This window comes from Equus przewalskii, chromosome 7 (assembly GCF_037783145.1).
Source record: "Equus przewalskii isolate Varuska chromosome 7, EquPr2, whole genome shotgun sequence".
In the NCBI taxonomy this organism is placed as follows: Eukaryota; Metazoa; Chordata; class Mammalia; order Perissodactyla; family Equidae; genus Equus; species Equus przewalskii.
In genome coordinates, this window is record NC_091837.1 from 36,569,652 (window position 1) to 36,589,936 (window position 20,285).

General features: G+C 44.4%; 1 long non-coding RNA gene across 4 annotated transcripts in view; it reads left to right on the forward strand.

The window, feature by feature from the left end:
• Positions 1 to 20,285, forward strand: part of LOC139084499 (uncharacterized) — a 55,363-nt gene that overhangs the window by 15,560 nt on the left and 19,518 nt on the right. The window contains exon 4 of one of the 4 annotated variants that reach the window (XR_011541924.1): positions 9,775 to 10,130. The exons of the other annotated variants lie outside the window; for them this stretch is intronic. This is a non-coding gene — a long non-coding RNA (uncharacterized lncRNA). The remainder of the gene's footprint in view (positions 1 to 9,774; positions 10,131 to 20,285) is intronic. 4 annotated transcript variants of the gene reach the window in all.

Here is a 20,285-nt window from a genome sequence, read left to right on the forward strand (position 1 = left end):
TGGAACTCCTTTCGAAAGTGTCTCGAGGCAACACGGTTTACTTGTTCTGTTGGCTAGGGTTGGTGTTGGACGGCCTGGTTGTTGGCTCTTGTGAGCTCCTGGACCAGCCCTGCTCTGAAGACAGCGTTGTCTCCAGGGAGCTCTCCCCACCTTCTTGAGCACTGTCTGCGAGCACGGGTTTATCTCCCCTACGGAAGTCACATGCACAGCTTCCTCATGTTTCCCTTTCCAACAAGTTGGAACAGCCAAATGATCGCTCTAACCTATTGCTAAATCAGTGCACTTAGTGGTGCAAGTTTGGTATTCTGTTCAAATGAAATCTTCATTGTCTATCCCAGGCACCCTTGCATGCGTGAAGGGATTTTCCGGACATCAGCTAAAGTGGTACACCAATTAATGTAACTGCTGCCCACTCAGAAAGCGAGGGCCTGTTTGTATAGAACAGGTGGTCAGGAATTCTGTCAATACTTCCTACCTCAGGCTCTCCTAAGGGCATGAAGTCAATAGCGAACTAGGAACTAATTTTAGGTTTAGGAGGTTAGCCAGATTTAACCAAAGGGAAACATTGAGGATGTTACTTGACATTGAAAAAGTTGCCCACGTTTCTATACCCAAATAGTCAAATTGGATAATTGAATTCTATGATGTTACTCAAAAGATTTTCTTACTTGCTAACGATAGAAATTCACTTTGAATGTAGACATAACAAGATCTAACAGGATGTTCTGGAGTCTCACTGGGGAATAATGACTAATGAAGTGGAAACTTTCACTCTTAAATCTGATTTCATCCTTGACCTTGCTCGTGAGCTTTGGCCTATTGCCTACTCTTTCAATATCTGTTTCCCCATGATTATGATGGTTATACAATATCAAAGGGGCCTTTTACATGTCATGGAGAATTTATGTGTTAAGCAATATGTTGATATTGAAGAGTGTAGAGGAATTCAGACTCTGTCTATACAGGATGTCAAAATATCCTTTATTTTAATCAATGTGGTTAAAAAAAGAATCAGTGTTTGGATATCATGAAGATCAATGAACTAGTGGGCTGCCTGTATTGTTCCTTTACCCAACAGTGATTTTGGCACCATATGATAGAGCTGGAGTGCTCGACATGCAAAATTAACTGAAAAGCAAGGATAACCCTGTGCCGGTAACCTCCAGGCAGCTCTGTCTGTTTGTCCATGAGTGAGCTCAGCACGGAGGGCTTGCTGAGCTACGAAAGAAAGAAGTCACATTGACAGCGCCCGTGTTTTTGAAACTTCAGCGAGTAGAGGGACATCTGGTAGAGGAGATAGCCACAGCTTCCTGTCCTCTGCTTTGTTATTCTTCCCCCCATTCTGATTACAGGGTAGGCTTCCATGGGCTGCCCTAGCCAGCCGGGGGCTGGAAGATGGAGAGTTACAGGAGGGGGTAGTCGACCACTTTAATTACAGCCCAGGAATCTTTGGGGTGTTTCTTTCTTTGGTACAATTTTCTGTAGCTTTATTTGCATCTTAAGGAATCGTGGATTCTTGTCATCACGATGCTGAGTTCCCATAACTGGCTGACTTCCTCCCTGAAGGACTTTCAGAAATGTGGAATTCATCAGCATGAATTCCTAAACAAGTATGAAGAGTAGCCATAAATATTGATTGATTGTTAGTTTAGTGTCAGGATGAATTCTTTATCACATGCTTGAAATGTGTAGGATGTTAATAAGCCCCGTGTAGCTGACTACGGGGTATTAAATCAAACACCTTAATAGATTTTTAATCATTAGAGTTAATTTGTTAATATAAAAATAATTTATTAACATAAACAGAAGATGACAGGAATTTTTCCATAAAAAATGGAATGAAAAGGATTACTGATAGCCTTAGAAATAAAGATTTTAGTGAATCTAACTAGGAATAAGTAAATATACGTATTAAAAAGAATCTCCCATTCTGCATAGTGAATACATGTAAAAGGAAAAAGGACTGGTGTCAGCTTCATTAATATAAGGAATTTTAGCAAATCGCAGGCACACCCCAAATTATAAAAACAAGATTATTAACATCCTGCACATTTTTAGTGCTCAGACCACAGGAACAATGATCTGGGTGAGTCAGAATATTGTTTCCAATTCTAGATGCCATGTTTCTAGAGGGACGTTGTGAACTCGAGAGTAACAAGGACAGGAAGGTAGAGGGGTCTGGACACTGTCTCAAATGAGGATAGGTTAATGTATTTTATTCTGGAGAATACTCAGAGGATATGGGATATTTGCCCTCAAACAATTGAAAGACTCTTTTGTAGAGAAGAGAATAGGCTTTTTTCATGGGAGAATGGCTAAAATTTCAGAGAGAAAATTCCTTTCAATATACGAAATATCTGTCTAAGAATATAGCGTTCCAGCTCTGGAGCGGACTGCCTCTTGAGTGGTGAGTTCCTGTGCACTAGAGACTTATGTACGCACACTGCACGCGCGATGCAGGCCAAGATGTTCATCTGTTAAGAGGGAGTTTGGACAAATGATGGCAAGCCCCTTTCTTTGAATCTGGGTATGGATCGATTGTCCCTTACCTCCTTTTCTCCATTTGCTAGAAGGCTCCCATCAAACCTATTCCTATTACTCATAGTATTATTATGAAGATAAGTGTTGAAGTCTAAACTTTAAAAGAGAATAAAATCACGACATACAATTCTAAATGAACATGTGCCAAAGACTTTACTTAACTCATTAATTAACGAAGGATTCACTAGGTGTTACAGCTGGTTCAGTTACTGCATCTAGAGGCAGATTAGGAGTGATGAAATGAATTTACAAATGGATGCAAAGCTGGCAAAACTGGTCAGTATCCGTAGGATGATAATCAATTGCATTCCACTGGATACAATTTGCATTTCTACGGATAAGAATAAATTTCATTACTCTGCTTTCTACAAGCTAACCTTTATCTCTACAGAGTTGTGAAATAGTCTAGCCAAAGACAAACATCCCCAGAGGAGTGTCCAGCATTCCCTTGAAAATCTGTCCAGTAGTCTCTTCTGCCCATTTCAGAATCTTTCACTATTTTTTTTTTTTTTTGGTGAGGAAGTTTCACCCTGAGCTAACATCGGTTACCAATCTTCCTCTTTTGCTTGAAGAAGATTGTCCCTGAGCTAACGTCTGTGCCAGTCTTCCTCTATTTTGTATGTGGGATGCCTCCACAGCATGGCTGACGAGTGGAGCAGGTCTGCGCCTGGGATCTGAACCCTCGAACCTAGGCCGAGGAAATGGAACGTGGAGGACTTTAACCACTTGGCCAGTGGGCCAGCCCATCCGCCATTTTTCTCTACATGAGTTACCATATGAAAAGTTCTCCTTAGAGTGCCTGGCAAAGGGTAAGTGCTCAATAAACATTATTTATTGTTATCATTGTTGTTATTTTTGCCCAAGTTCTCCTGGGCAGATGAACCACTTAGTGGCTGATGTGAGGAACTCTTTCACCAAGGTTTTGACCACCATTTTTTTTCCTTCCCTTTGTAAATATTATACACGTATCAGGCTGCCTACTTTTTTCCATCTTTCATCTCTCACAGATCAATGCTTTTTATGTTCAGAAATCCTTTTCCAATATGTGTAAAAAAATCTTGCTTTTCTGTGATTATTTCCAATCCTTTCACAGTTACCCATTGTAGGGAAATTTCTCTCTGACTCAAATTTGTGGTTAAGTGTAAGAAAAATTCTAATGATGTTCCTCTGTTAAGGAAAGAACAGACTAAGTTTTAACTAAAATTACAAATGATAAAGTTTAGATTCAGTCATCTCAGCAAACGAAAGACAAATATCCATTGTTTTGCGTTGCTGAATACTCAAAGATTGACACAAGAATAGCGTGTTAGAAGATTTACATATATATATTTAACTTGCCTCTAATTTCATATCTACGTCTACATCTATATCTATCGTCTATCTATCTATCTATCCTCTATGTCTATCTATCTATCATATATGCGCCTGTGAGTATTTAACTTGCTGATAGGCAAATTAAACACTCACACGGATACTGCTTGCCAACGCCGCTTGAGTCCTGTCGTCTGTGGCTCTGAACCACTTTTGTATTTTGCGGCACTGTTGTGTCTGATAACTGTGGTTCACAGGTGACTTGTGTCCAGCCTTTCTCAGAAATCCACACCTGGGTTTGGGAAAGGCAGTAGGACAGAGGAAAGAAGAAGCTAGAAAAGGAGGACAGCGAGAACATGAGCGGGTGGCAGGTGCTGCATAGGAACCGTTGCTATGAAGAAATATGGACAATGTTTCACATAATATCAATTTATCCAGAAAGAAACTACCATTGCCCGGGATGGAAGTATCCCACTATTGAAAGAAGTGAAATGTTTGTGGCATGAAACAAGCTGTGCAAAGACTGACCTGCACATGGGTGTCTGGGTGGTGTCTGGGTGACAGGCAGCCCCGCAGGTGGCCTGAGGCAGTACTGAAGGTCGTCTTGCCCTCGAGTGCTTCTAGCTTCTGTTTGCCGTGCTGATGGAGACTCAGCTTTTCATTGTCGCAGGACAATAGAACTGAGATTTAACATTTTATGATTTTGGTAACTATCTCCTGTACTTTTTTTCCCCAGTAATTTTATTGAGATCATAATGTTTTATAACATCGTGTAATTTGGGTGTACGTTATTATTTATCAATTTCTGAATAGACTTCATCGTACTCACCTGCAGTAGTCTAATTTTTGTCCGTCACCATACATATATACCCCTTTACCCCTTTTGCCCACCCCCCAACCCTTCCTCTCTGGTAACCACTAATCTGTTCTCTTTATCCAAGAATTTGTTATCTTCCACATTTGAGTGAAATCACACAGTATTTGTCTTTCTCTGTCTGGCTTATTTAATTTAACATGTGAGGGTCCATTTGTGTTGTTGCAAATGGGACAATTTTGTCTTTTTTATGGCTGAGTAGTATTCCGTTGTATGTTACATACCACATCTTCTTTATCCCATCATCAGTCTATGGGCACTTGGGTTGCTTCCATGTCTTGGCTATTGTGAATAAAACTGCAGTGAACATAGGGGTGCATAAGTCTCTTTGGATCACTGATTTCAATTTCTTTGGATAGATACCCAGCAGTGGAATAGCTGGATCATATGGTATTTCTATTTTTAATTTTTTTTCTTTTTTTTCCTTTTTCTCCCCAAAGCTCCCTGGTACATAGTTGTATATTCTTTGTTGAGGGTCCTTCTAGTTGTGGCATGTGGGACGCTGCCTCAGCGTGGTTTGATGAGCAGTGCCATGTCCGCGCCCAGGATTCGAACCAACGAAACACTGGGCCGCCTGCAGCGGAGTGCGCGAACTTAACCACTGGGCCACGGGGCCAGCCCCTATTTTCAATTTTTTGAGGAATCTCCATACTGTTTTTCATAGTGGCTGCACCAGTTTGCATTCCCAGCAGCAGTGCATGAGGATTCCCTTTTCTCCACATCCTCTCCAACATTCGTTGTTCATTGTCTTGGTGATTATAGCCATTCTAATGGGTGTAAGGTGGTATCTCATTGTAGTTTTGACTTGCATTTCCCTAATAATTAGTGATGTTGAGAATAGTTTGATGTGTTTGTTGGCCGTACATGTATCTTTTTTGGAAAAATGTCTGTTGGTATCCTCTGCCCATTTTTTTATTGGGTTATTTGCTTTTTTCTTGTTGGGTAAATGATTTGAAATATTTTGTCTCAGTTGGTGGGTTATCTTCTCATCTTGTTCATGGTTTCCTTTGCTTTGCAGAAGCTTTTTAGTCTGATGTAGTCCAATTTGTTAATTTTTCTTTTGTTTCCCTTGCCCCAGTAGACATGGTATTTGAAAAGATGCTGCTAAGACCAATGTCAAATAGTGTACTGCCTATATTTTCTTCTAAGAGTTTTATGGTTTCAGGTCGTACATTCAAGTCTTTAATACATTTAGAGTTAATTTTTGTGTATGGTGTAAGACAATGATCTACTTTCATTCTTTTGCATGTGGCTGTCTAGTTTTCCCAACACTATTTATTGAAGAGAATTTCCTTTCTCCATTGTATGTTCTTGGCTCCTTTGTTGAAGATTAACGGTCCATAGATGTGTGGTTCTATTTCTGGGCTTTCAATTCTGTTCCATTGATCTGTGTTTCTGTTTTTGTACCAGTACCATGCTGTCTTGATGACTATAGCTTTGTAGTACGTTTTGAAGTCAGGGAATGTGATAGTTCCAGCTTGTTTTTTTTTTTTTCTCAGGACTCAGAGTCTTTGTTGCCCCATATGAATTTTAGAATTCTTTGTTCTCCTTCTGTGAAGAGTGTCATTGGGATTCTGATTGGGAATGCATTGAATCTGTAGATTGCTTTAGGTAGCATGGACATTTTAACTATATTGATTCTTCCAACCCATGAGCATGGAATAGCTTTCTGTTTCTTTATATCTTCTTCAATTTGTTTATAATGTCTTATAGTTGTCAGTGTATAGGTCTTTCAGCTCTTTAGTTAAGTTTATTCCTAGGTATTTTATTCTTTTTGTTGCGATTGTAAATTGGATTGTATTCTTGATGTCTCTTTCGGCTAGTTCATTGTTAAGTGTATAGAAATGCAACTGATGAAAACTCTCAATAAAATGAGTCTAGAAGGAAAGTACCTCAACATAATAAAGGCCATATATGACAAACCCATAGCCAACATCATACTTAATGGTGAAAAACTGAAAGCCATCCCTCTGAGAACAGGAACAAGACAAGGGTGCCCACTCTCACCACTCCTATTCAACATAGTACTGGAGGTTTGGGCCAGAGCAGTTAGGCAAGAAAATGAAATAAAAGGAATCCAAATGGAAAGGAAGAAGTGAGACTCTTGCTGTTTGCAGATGACATGATTCTATATATATCTTCTGTGCTTTTGATAGTTCTATCCCATTCCTGACAATTAGTGTGCATGCTTTTCCTGCCTGAGAGGTTGGAGGAAAGCACACTCCTGCTCCCCTCAGGCCCACCTGTCAGGGGTGGCCCATCTCATTGCTTGCATAGGCAGAGCCAAAGTCCCTCCCCTGGTGACCTCATGGGTGCATTGGGACCACCCTAGAATATCTGTAGGAATCTGTAGGAATAATATATAGTCATCTCTTATAACATTTCAAATGCAAGATGATTAAACTCTTAATATGCAACTTTTGGTTTAGGACTTTTTTTTTTGAGGATATCATTTGAGGATATTTTAATAATGCTTTAAGTGATGAAAATTTTCACTGAACATTTTCAATCAAAAACTTGCACATGACATTTTCTGGGTCCATGTCTAGACACAAACACTGATGCTCCACGTGTGTCGAGTGCGGGTCAGGCTAGGGAAGAGCCTGGGTGAGGATACTTTCAGTGAGTGAGTGTGTGTGTCTCTGGCTTGGGGTTTATTTTTATATCACCTGCTCACTCCACTCAGTTGCATGTGAAAAATCCCAGGATTAATTTTTGGGTGTGGAAGAAGGCCAACTCAAAGGCCATTCAACCTAAAAATCAGGGACCTGGAGGGCTTTGTTAGATTTACCCAGACCTCTCCCAGAGAGATGTGTTCACGCATCTGGAGCAGACACTGAATGCCAAAAATACTTTCAGAAGTGCCGGGGGTCTGTGCCGTCTCCTGAAGAATTCTAGACGTGTAGGTATTCTTTAGTGAACTGTGTTCATTTTCTGTTCCATGGCAGTGAAACCTCTCTTTCAATACCCTTAGTGGCCTCAGTGCTCTCTGTCCTCTGAGCTTTTCGTGTCACCCCGGCTGCGGTCTGCAAAGCTGAGCTCCTAGTACTGAGTCACATAACTGTTTCTGGTGCCAACACACGTTTTCTTTCACATTGCTGTTCACCCGGCAGTAAGAAAGGGAGATTGGCTGGTGAAAGTGTCCTGTGTCCTCTCAGTCCTTCAGGTTTGACTCAGGTTTCATAGTCCCTGTAACCTGAGCTCCCTGAACTGAGTGGTTTAGCGGTTCTGGTCAGATGACTGTTTTATCCTAACCTGTCAGCTGGCCAATCGTGTTTAGGGGGGTGTGTTTACACAGAGCTATAATTGGTATTGGGGGCTCATGAAGGTCCTGGAAGATCCCTCCACATGGATAGGCAATGCAGCTAGAAACTCTGCCTGCCACACTGTCAGCACCGCTTGATGGCCAGGCCTGAGGTCATCCCCGACCCAGCAGCCTGAGACCAAGGGTTCACTTTCCTGACAGCGGGGAAACTGACTGCCACGCCTTTGTGAGCCCTAGCTGTCGCAGGGAGGTTGGAAGAAGAGCATCCGCGATAAACAGGATAAACAGGAGCGTGAGGGAGCTTCCCTCGTAAGGCCTGGGGGCTGTGGAAAAGGGAGAGTTGTTTTGAAGTTGATGGTGGCAGCTATCTTTTACCCTGAGGGCCGCGAGCTGGGGAGGAGTCAGAGTGGTACTCCTAAGGCCCCACATTCCTAACTGAAGTAGCGTGTGTATGCACATTTTTGGTGTAGCTATTTATAAGCACACTTATGTCTCAGTCGCTGTGCTTATTAAAGACATAAATATTTTACCTCTTAGCAAAGATGAAAATAGTTTTCACAGATTTCCTGGCAGGCAGCAACACAACCTAGTTAGCCTCTTTCATCTGCACGTTTCCACCTAGTAAAGTATTGATCTAGGGAACAGAACTTGTTTCAATGTCACATTCTCGAAAAGTATAAAACCAGGCTGACCAGGGGGAAGGGGTGCTTGCGTGCCTTAGGATATTTGGCGAGGCTTTGTTGAGTGATGTTGAAATAGAAAGCCGTGACTGAATACAAGAGATGAAACTCCCCACGGTGTGAGGATGCTCTGCTGACCAGAAAAACGCCTTTCTTAGGGGCGCCCGATTCCTCATCCGAATTCGGTGTCATGCTGTGTGACTGCAATGCCCTAGAACAATTTAGTTCCACACCAAAAACTCATAACCAAACTCTCCTTGGGTTGTAGAGGCCTTAGACCAAGGGTGGGAATCGGCTGGATCTGAATGCAGAACCTTGAGATTAAAGCAGAACTCTCCTGGGGCAGTGAGATGGGACAGTGGTCAGAGGAGGGAAGCCGGCAATGGATTAGGGCTAGGGTGAGGGGAGATGGCTCCTTAGCCTGCTGGGACTTCGTAAAAAGGGAGAAGCAAGGAGAGGGTATTTCAAGGAGCAAGACAATAATTGCTCTCTTGTCTTGACAGGTCTCAGCCACCATGTCAGCACGCTTTCTGTATTTCCTCACCCAGTGCCCGCCACGACCTGTGCAATCGCCACTTCTTTCCTTTGCTGTATGAGTACGACCTGCCTCCCTAGGGCAGGTGTCACAGCTCCCCTCCTGCCGCCCTTGCTCCACTGTCCTGCTGTGTCTGGGTTCTCCTTCTCTGCCCTGCGCTGTGAGGCTGTGTCTTTGTCTTCTCCCTGGCTCACCCCAAACTGGAAGTGGAACTCCCTCTTCCCAGGCAGTGCTGACATGGTGCTGTGTGCAGTAGGCTTTTGTCACCGATGTGAGAGAAGGCAGTAGGCAGCCACAGTGCAGCCTCTCCCCAGCGCATAACCTAATTAGACAGCAGACTCCCCAGCTCTTAAAACCTCCTGCTGCTGCTGCTTTTGCCAATTGAGGTCTCGCCTCTCATGCTTGACTCAGCACTCTCTTTTTTACCTTTTGCTGCCTCCTTAGCAACTCCCCACCCCAGTCTTCCCTCCCTTTGTGATGGAAAGTCATCTGCTCTCGCTAACTCTTACCCCTAAAGCCAGAGCCTAGATCCACATAACTGAAGACCTGCGTTCCCTCTGTCCACCAGGTGCACGTGGTCTGCTGGCCTCCCACTTCCCATCAAGTGGGCTTCCTGGAGCAACACTTTCACTGTGTGTCAAAGGCAGCTTCCACACCGAGTCCCTGAGGAGGGGCTCAGCAGGCTGCTGAGGAGGGATGTAGGACACTTATGGCCCTGGACCGTCAGTCTCCAACCTGGTTGACAGCCAATTCCACTCCACTCCCATCCTCTGCTCCACGCCTGGCCAGCCAAAGATCCAAAACAAGGTCACAGCACAGTTCACACCTCAGTGAATTGAGGTCATCAGCTCTGTCGTCCATTTAGGAAAGAAATGCCAGGAAGTGATGTAAGGAGACCAATGCCAACGTTTGCCATGCCAGCAAGTACAATTATTATTATTTTTTTCTAACCCACGCTTGTTGCAATTCAATCAAATTAATGCTTCATTTACTAGGGAATGTGATTTTGCAACACAAACAGGGTAGGGCTACCCCAAAAAGTCCCAGGCCTTTGGCCACTGCCTGTTGGTTTACCCACACTCTTTTCAGCCCGGCTCTGACTGGCTGCCCCAGGACCCTGCCCTGGCCTGGGTGTTAGCGACAGGGAAACTGGCTCGTCTCGAACCCAAACTGACAATGTGGGTCTGGGAGGTGCCTGAAGGTGTGGGATTTCTGACGTCCGTGACCCTGGGATGAAAAGCCCATCCCAGCCGTCCTGTTGCTCACAGAGTCTGAGAAAGATGCAAACTTTCAGAGAGTCTTCCTCTTGCAGGATATATTAGACTTATCGAAATAAGCTTTCTGTTTAAATTGAAGAATGATGTCTGTACAGAAAAGTGCACAGCTGTTATGTGTACAGTGCAATGACGTTTACAAACTGAACTCAGCTGTGTAAGCTGCACCCAGGTAAGAGGCAGAACATTCCAGAAACCTCCTAGTGACGCCTTTCAGTCGCAACCACCTTCCCCCAAGGTGACAGCCATCCTGGCTGCTGCCACTATAGATCCTTTTCTCTGGTTTTAAACTGTATGTAAATGGAACCACACAGTGTGTGTTCTTTTGTGTCCAGCTTCCTCCTCTCACCACCACACTTCTGTGATTCCTCCACACTGCTGAGGGTCATCCAGGGGGCTGCATGTCTAGAAGTTCACTCGCTTTCCTTTCATTTCTAAGCAGAATTCCATTGTGTAGATATACTATAGACACCATATTTATCCATCCTATAATTAACGGGCATTTTGATTGCTTCGTGTTCTAGAGTATTATGAACAAAGTTGCTTTGAACATGTCTGTGGTAGACATGGACACGTATTTCTCTTGGCTCTATACCTAGGGGTGCAATTGCTTGGTCATAGGGCAAGTGTATGTCCAACTGTGGTGCATATCGTCATACAACTTTCTTAGGGTTGGTACCAATACATACACTGCCTTGGCAGGGTATGAGAGCTCCGCTTGCTCCACATCCTTGTCAATGCTTAATATTGTCTGTCTTTTTAGTTTTAGCCATTAAGTGGCGGTATCTACAGGTATCCCATTGTGGTTTACTTTGCATTTCCCTGATGACTAATAAAATAGAGCATCTTTTCATAGGTCTTTTGACCATCTGGATATCCTTTTTTTGTGAAGTCCCTGTTTAAGATTTTGCTCACTAAAAAAAAAAATTGTACTATCTTCCTTTTTCTAACTTACTTGTAGGAGTTTTTTCCTATGCGGTCATGCATTGTTTAACAATGGGGATACGTTCTGAGAAATGCGTCTGGCGACTTTGTCGCATGACTATCATAGAGTGTACTTACACAAACCTAGATAGTATAGCCTACTACACACCTAGGCTCTATGATACTAATCCTATGGGTCCACCATCATAGATGTGGTCTGTCATTGACCGAAACACTGTTATGTGGCACATGCATGTATTCTGAATTTGAGAGTTTTTGTCAGACAGATTTGTGAAAAATAGTTTCTCCCACTCTGTGGCTTGACTCCCTCTTTATTAAAACCTTGGTAAAATTATTATTTTCTATTAGGCAAATCATTATGAAATTCTTCTCTATTTCTAAGAATGCTTCTTGCCTTAAAGTGTGTGATATTAGGACAGCTACACCAGCTTTCCTTTAGTTATTATTTGCATGCTATATCTTTTCCCATCTTTTCAGTCTTTCTTTACTCTTATATTTAAGGTGTGGTCTTATAAGCATCAGTTTCCACCCCCCGCCCCATCTGATAATCTTTGTCTTTTAATTGAAATGTGCATTTACATTTAGTGTAATTACTGATATATTTGGGTTAAGTCTACCCTTTTACTATTTGTTTCCTAATTGTTCCCTTCTCTTTGTTCTTTATCTTTCTTCTATTGTCCCTTTTAAGTTAATCATCGTGTTATTCCTCTCTCTATCCTATGCTATTAGTTTGTTAGTTACATGTTGTTTTACTGTTCTTTTCGCAGTTATCATAGAAATTATAATATCCTTCCTTGATTCACTAAAGTCTAACATAAATTAATTCTTTTACGGCTTTCTGAATGAAGGAAACTGAGAACACTTTAGCTCCATTGTTGCGTGGGTCTCAGTCCATCGGCAGTGATGCTGTGGGCTAGGAATGCTCGAGGCCCTCACCTGGGCCCGGACCACTTGAGGTGGCCCCCACAGAATTTCCCCACCTGGAGCTAATTTTGCTTCTGGACGGGGCCTTGCGGTTCTTATTAAGATTGCAAGATGCACCTCAGCAACAACCACCGGGGAAGTTTGAAAAGGATTTATGACTCACAAGTCCTGGAGGGTACGCGGCATGACAGGGGCCACAAAGCGGGGTCACAGGTAGAAAGAGAGGGAGGGAACATGGCCCTGGGGCTCTGCTTTATTAGGGTCCAAGGTGGGGTGCTTAGAGTTTTGTGGGTTCACTCTTTATTGGCGAATTTAAAGCATAAAGAGTGGGAATTAGAGCGTGGGAAGGGAAAAGCAGGGTTACCCAGGGCTTTCTGAAAGGGGAACTTCATGGGCCGGGGCAGCCTGGTTCCTTGTCTAGTAGTGTGTTCTACAGCTGGCAGTGCGTTTCTTCGAGATGGATATCTTTGAAATGGATGCCTCGGCAATTAAAAGCTTAATGTCAGGCACTTACGTTGTAATCAAGAAGCTTAGTGTCAGACACTTACACTACATCCATTTACCTGCCTCCATCCTTTTGTGCTATTGTTGTGTGTGTTTTAATTTTACATATATTTGAACCCCTTCAGGGCAGAATTATGGTACTGTATAGTTAGTATTCATTTCTGTTTACCCACATCCTCACCACTCTTTGTGTCTTCCTGCATCTCTGAGTTCCCACCTGAGACAGTTTCGTTCTGCCTGAAGAGCTTGCTTTTGCCTTTGAGAGGCTGCTGAGCATCTTGATCCAGTCAGGGACTGAGATGATTCAGGGGCCAAGCTGGGCTTCAGTCCTCGCGAGGGCTGGTCCATTCCTGCTTCCCTCTTGCTCCTTGGGTGTAGCCTCTCAGGATTTGGATGGAGAACCTGGGTTGCTTCCCAGGGCCCCTTCTCTTTGCTGAAGCTGAACTCTTTTTGACCCCTCCGCACCATGAGTTTGCGAAAAGCTATGCTCAGCTTCTCAGTCACTGCCTTTGCTTTTGGAATTGGCATCTGCTCTGTGAGGAAGAGTAGCCCCCAAACCCAGGGCTCCTCCCTGGGGCCTTCCCTCTTCTTCTGGACATGCAAATTCTCACTGTTCTGGGAGCTCGCCGTGTCCTTCAAGCAGGTTTTAGATGTACACGTGATTTGCCCCAGATCACATAGCTGGTTCTGGGCTGAGCACAGACTGAAATCTGGGACCCCCCCAGCTCTCAGTCCCAAGCTCGTCCCTGAGGCCATGAGTTTTATATGACTTCTGATTTTGGAGGGTTGGAGGGAAGAGGGGACAGACTCTCAATGGGGTGGGGGCCTAGCTATGGAGAAAGCAGGAGAAGGTACTGGAGGAGAGGAGGACAGACTCTCAGTGGGGTGGGGGCCTAGCTGTGGAGACAGCAGGAGAAGGTACTGGAGGAGAGGAGGACTGTTGGTGGCTCTGTGCTATGTGACCTGATCCTTTCCTGGAGTCGCAACCCCAGGCTTCCTGGCCAGCATGTGCCAGAGCCCTCCGCAGTTGGCTCAGCCTTTCAGTGTTGGCCAAACTAAAAGCCAATCGTAGACCAATGTGACATTCTTACATCAGCTTTCTACTAATGAGTGTAGTGACCACAGTAATATCTAACTATGGGACGGGCCTCCCAGGGGGGAAATAACCTGTCACAAACAGCAAGTCAGTATTTTCACTTGGAACCCTAAATTTCCAGGCCAGCCAGATCCCATTCTGTGGATGCTCATTTTTCTCAGGCTGAGAGTCTCGGCCCCCTTGGGGGACAAATACTCAGGCCCCTGTTGTGTGCATCACCTGCTGTCATCCTGGGCCACACACGTGTACTCTTAACTATGTCCTTGGACTTGGATTATTTGCCAGATGGGCCTTCTCTTGGAGGAAAAGAGGAAATGATGACGCTTCACCTCTGAGCGTTGCCATCTTTCATTTCACTTTCTCTCCAACCCTGTGGGTTTGCTTCAATTCTCAGAGAGTCACTTCTGATCCCTAGTACAAACTTCTTTGCTTCCACAGTGCATCTTCCCAGAATGTCCTTTTGGAGTCAGTTTGAGTCCTTCCCCATGTCTTCCATACATTGCTGCACAGAGAGAGGCAGGATGGCCAAGGGCTGAAGCGCACATTCTTACAGCAGAGAGTCCCAGTTCTACTCCAGTTCTGCTATTTAGTTGCTGTGTGAACATGAGCAACTTACCTACCCCCGTAGGCCTCAGTTTCCTCATCTGTTAAATGGGGATATGATAGGAATTTAAGATTACTGGAAGATCTAATGAGATGATAATTGCAAAAGACTGACTACAGTGTTGGGCACAGACTAAACACTCGATAACTGGCAGCCGCTGCTGGTGGTGTGGTGGCGTTAACTTTATCTTGGGCTTGTTACCATAGATTTAAACTCAGAACTATTGTAGCCATGGAAATGGATCTTTTCTCCCCAAGTGTTGCAAGAACACATAAAGATGTTTTAAGAATGGCTCCTCCCATCTTCTAACCTACTCAGAACATATGAAAACATTAACCTGGGTCGCCTTCCAGTTTCTTCTCACAATATCATCACTGAAGAGCCAGTTCAGACTCCTCCGTGGAAACCTCCCTGGTGTTTCCAGCAGACAGGATCACACTCCCCGTGAGTGCTACAGCACTTGCTGCTATCCTGTCAGAGGGAGCTGACAGTTTATGTGGATAGCTTACTGCACAAAGATACCTTAAAACACACAGCAGGCAGGCGGGGACCGCAGATGTATGGTTTTACATGCCCAACAGATCTGCCTATAGAATGGTGGCAGGATGGAACTAGTTCAGAACAGGCGCTTTCGTAGTAAAATGGACCAGGAGTCAAAGCCTATCTCTGTCAATTATTGTGTCATGGAAAAGTAGGGATAAGTGTTCCTACTCCTCAGGGATGCTGTTACGATTAACAGTACAATAGCTTACAGTGCTGGGCATGTACTAAGGACCCGAGAAATAGCAACTATAGTTAAAGTGTTGCTTGATTAATGAATTGCTTTAACAAATCAATAGGGACACCTGAGATTTTGGACATCTGCCTTCAGGATTGTAGCCTAAATACCAGCTCCCCTTTTACCAGATCCCATCCATCAAAGGTCTAAGTGAGCATATGGTCAGCTATGTGCTGCTCAAGAAGAGCTCCCTAGACCCGGTCTTGCCCTGCCAGCTCTCCCAGTCATGAAGCAAGTGCAGATGAATTAGCAAGGCACACTTATGAAAACCAGACCAGCCAGGAGGAGCTTCTCATGTTTAATACATTGCAGACCCAGCGAATTGTAAAAATAAATTAAGGCCTGCAATGCTATTATTTTTTGAAGCTCTTAAAATTTTTTTTTCTGTTTTAACCACAGGGTGAAGAAATATGTCTTAAAGCTATGTGATGCTTTTTCTGTGAAGTCTATGTGTCTTGGGTTTAAATTTTGAAGCACAAATAAAAATTTTTAAAAATTGAAAACACCACACAAAAAACCATTTGATGCTTTAAACGTGATGGCATCTTCTTACAGTTTTCCCGATGACTTGCCCCCACCCTGAGGGTGTCACGGGCATTTTCTTTTATTTTCCAACAAGACAGTCACCTGAAAGAGAAATCATGACAGTCTTAAATACCTTTCTTTGTCAAATGCATCTTAGACCACATTTATGCTTAGCAATGGAACACTAGCTGTTGGAGTGGGAACCTCCTTGGGGGCCGGATGGTGGACGAGAGCTGGAGTGGCAGCGTGCAGTCAGGAAGGGTTTCCTTTGGCCAGCTGCTTCTTAACCTTTTCCAGGTGAGGATTCTCAGGTGGCCTCGGGCAGGATGGTCTCCGACGAGTCAGGCACTTCACTTGAAGGGACAAGCTGGCCAAGATGGCTTGGCAGTGCTGAAACATTGCCAGACTGGAACATAGTGGCGAGGGGAGCCATCTGCTCCTGTGCAGTGATAAAGGTCACTAAGCCACGCTGCTTCTGAATTGGCCATTTTAACTTGGACTAATCCCATTCCTTCTTTCACAGCCTGCCTGTATCTCCCCCCACCCCATATATATTAGTGCCCCCAAACTGACTAAACCAACCCCAGTTTTAGCCTCATTTGGACATAGCCTGTGAGATACCCTTGCTCTCAGATCAGAGGAGTAGATTTGCTCTGCTCCTAGGCTTTGGGTCTCAAGGGGCTTCCTCTCTCCCTTTTCAGGCTTCCTCACTGTTTCCACTCTTCTCGAAATCACAGTGCCAATGCGAGCAATGTAACAGCTGATGGACCAGAGGAGAATATCTGGAGTCCTCTGGCTTACGCTTATTCCCTGGGCACTGGAAAAGGAAGTGAGATGAGGGAGAAATTCCTAAATTTCCTCTGGTCAAGTGGTGTCCCTGCCTTTGTGTCTTTTAGATGCTTTCTACAGATGGATGCCTGCTTCTCCTGTGCATTCCTCCTTCAGACCCACTTCTTATCCTGTGCGTGAAATCTGGAGTGAACTCTGTTCTTCCCTATTCCCTCCAGTTCAACCCTATCTAGTCCAATTAATCCCAAACTACGGGCTATCAGCACTGGGAGCCAGCCACTGGGGCCACTTGGTCTCTGCCTCCAAGAGTTCGATTAACTGCTGTAGTAATTTGTTATTATAAATTGAACATACGTTAATTTTAGAAAACCTAAAAGCTAGAGCAAAACACACAAAATGGAAAGAAAAATCACGTTTAATCACACTCAGAGATTACATCTTGATAACCTTAAGTAAATATAGGTATGTATAGAGTTCATTTGTATCCAAATCCACAAAGTTGGATTCTGATGTTTTAATTACATGTTAATTACACGTTGCCCTGCATTATTTCCTCGTGCTTTTTATTCATAAGAGTTCTGTCTGGACTAGGAGGCAGAAAACATTCTTTTCCTTTCTGAGCCTGGCTTCCGCATCTGCAGCTGTGGTGGATGGCAGCCTCGCGGCTTCCCTCGTGTGAATGTGTTGAAAGGCTGAAAGGGAAGTAAATTGTTACCTGTGAGTAATTAATACTGCTTTATCTCTACGTGTCTCCTAAGACTGAGTCCACAATACGCTCCCGGAAGAAAGACTGGGTCGGTTGTGTTTTCGGTCCTGGGAGTGTGGCCTGTCCACGTAACCCCACCAGAGGGACAGCGTCTCTCACAGCTTGGCTAGTTGGGAGAATCTCCCTGGGCTCTGAAGACAAACGGTTAACCAGAGCAAAGTCTCAGAGGGCTTTCAAAAATGCAGCCCCTTTGCAGAGGGGCCTCAAAGCCTCTTCCAGAAGGAGCAGACGCTTATGGGGAGCCTTATCTGTGAGAGCACTCACCAGGAAAAGTTGTAGGTTTAATGCTCTACAAAGGCGCTGCTTTCTTCTCTTCGGCTCTGACTGGAGTTCTTAAGATGGAAGAAAACTGTTGGCCACAGTTCTAAAAACTCCAGATAAAGGCTTTGATTTGTTAATTAAATTTTTACTATCTACATTTGATATCTCAGCCAAATTGTATCCGCCGCAGGAACAAGAAAGTCCCTCACTTCAAAGGGGCGCCCACTCGGTGACCTGTAATTATGGAATTTACTGCGGGGTGAAGCGCTGTCTGGGGTGCACCTGCCGCCCTAGCGCCCCCCAGGCTGCCCCCAGTAACAGCCGCTTGTCCGGGTCGATTCCAAAGGGCCCTGACTCTGCACATGCGCACAACGGCCCAGCCCGCACACCTGCCCCGCGCGGCGCCCGCCCGCAGGTGCGAGCGCCCGCCCCGCCCACCCATACGCCGGCCCCGCCCACCCGCCCACTCTGAAAGATTGGGCCTCCTGGATGTCTCGGTGAAAAATGGCCTCTTTTAGTGAACAAGTTGAAAGGCCGGAGCCACGCTGGGTGAGGTCACCTGCTGGCTGCTGGCTCCAGGCAGGGTCTCACCCTTTCCTGAGAGCTTGACCAGACCCTCCCGCTACTCGGCAGGGGCCACGTCACCCTCTGGCCTTTCGTTCCCTCTGGGACAGGAAGACTGCTAAAGGATATTTAGAGGTCCCTACATAGGGCTGATCACCTGAGAAGAACGCAGTCACCGGGCTGCGCTGGCCAGTTGTTACGTGAGTAGAAAAGAACGCTGCAAATTGACTGTCTGTGGGACTCCGTTTCTACTGTTTGGCCTGAGCTTTGCCTTGACCATAGGCTGAGCAGAGCCAAGTCTTGATCTGAAAACGAGCACTTCTGCAGGGCTTTCTGGTGGACTAATTCCAAGGCTTCGCTTTTACTAGTTTTTCTTATTTTCCTTCATCTTTATTTTTAAAATTCAATTTTGGCACTATGGTTTTAAATATATATAAAAAACTCTCCAAACCATTCAGGAAAGATGCAAAAGTATAAACAAACTGGTCAAAAAGTACAGAATTCGATTAAAAAAGCAATTTGAGATCTGTGCAATTTTCATAGAATAGACCGAAGCGGATTTTTTTCTCAGACGGAAGGCCTGGTTGTTTTGACTCGTGGTGGACGCAGTCATGACTGTAGAGCTAGTCTGCATAAAGGGGGAATTCATGCCGAGAAGAGGAAATGGGCAGAGAAAAGAAGCGCTTTCTAGTGACTGTGTCCTGCATAAAGGGTACAATCTGACAGGAAGCAAATCGATGTGGAGCTGTTCATCTGGGGCTGAGGATGCGGGCTTGCTGATGGTCAGCTGGGGTCGCCCTCTTGTCTCCCTCCCCCGGACGGAGGCTGCTCACCACCACCCGCCTGCTGCCCTGCTCTCCACGAAGAAGGAGTCTGCTTTCACCTGTTCTTGCCAGGCTTCTTCTGAAAAATGGTGTCTGAGTGTCACTGGGAGACCTTCACCAAGAAGGAGCTTCACCAGGAAGATGTCAGCATGTTCTAATGCAGACCTTGTCACTTGAAGGAAGAACCTTTTTAGCAGCCCCAAACCCTGGTATCCCCTTGCCTGGAAGCCTAAAAGAGAAACCACAACACTAGGTCAGGGAACCATAGAATGCGCAGTGAGGAAGAGAAACCAATGGTAGATGACAGCAGTAGCACTGGGAAGGGTGTGTGCGTGCGTGTGCGTGTGTGTGTGTGCGCGTGTGTGCCGTCATGACACTCAATGTCTTAAAGACCAAAGCGAAATAATCTATTTCAGAACATTCAAATGGATGCTTCTACTACTAGCATTTATTGACACATACATATCCCAGGCTCTGTGCTGAGTAAATTCTTTCCATCTTTTATCCCATGTAATCGTAACAATAATTTGTGAGGCAGGTAATGTTATTGCCATTTACCAATGAGCAAACTGAGGCTTAGGCCATTTTAACAAGGTCACACACACAGTGAGTGGTGATGCCAAGATTTGACCACCAGTCTGTGTCTGTACCTTTCTCTTCTATTTTACACTGTTCCTTAAGATGGAGAGAAGAGGCTTCATAGGAAATAAAAGTGTCTCTTGGATGCAATAAAATGTTGGAAGGTTGAGTTTCTCTTTGCTGAATTGTTTCTGGAATGATGCAGAGTCGGGGAGTAGCCAAGCCCACGTTTGTGTAAACATTAGAAGACATATTCTGTTATTTCCAGTGAATTAAGCTCATTATGCCGGGAATCTCTGCCCTGCCTCCCCAGATGATGACAATACTGTTTATAACTTGGCTGTATCCTGTGAGTAATTTATTTTGTCCAGTTCAAGAAAGAGTAGGTAACTTCAGATCTCAAACAACAAAAATCAGAGAAGAAGGATTACTTATAGGAATAAAGAGAAGAGAATGCAGCAACCCCAAATTCAAAAGCTCAATATGAAATCAATGTGTCTTTTCCGAAATGTGCATGAAGTCAAGAGATTCTAAGCCAGAGAAATGGAGATTGTACTACGACATCCGTAGTCTATTAGTGCTTCCAGAACATCTTCATATAATTGTCAGAATGAAGTCAAAAGTACCTTCAAAACGAAAAATGGTA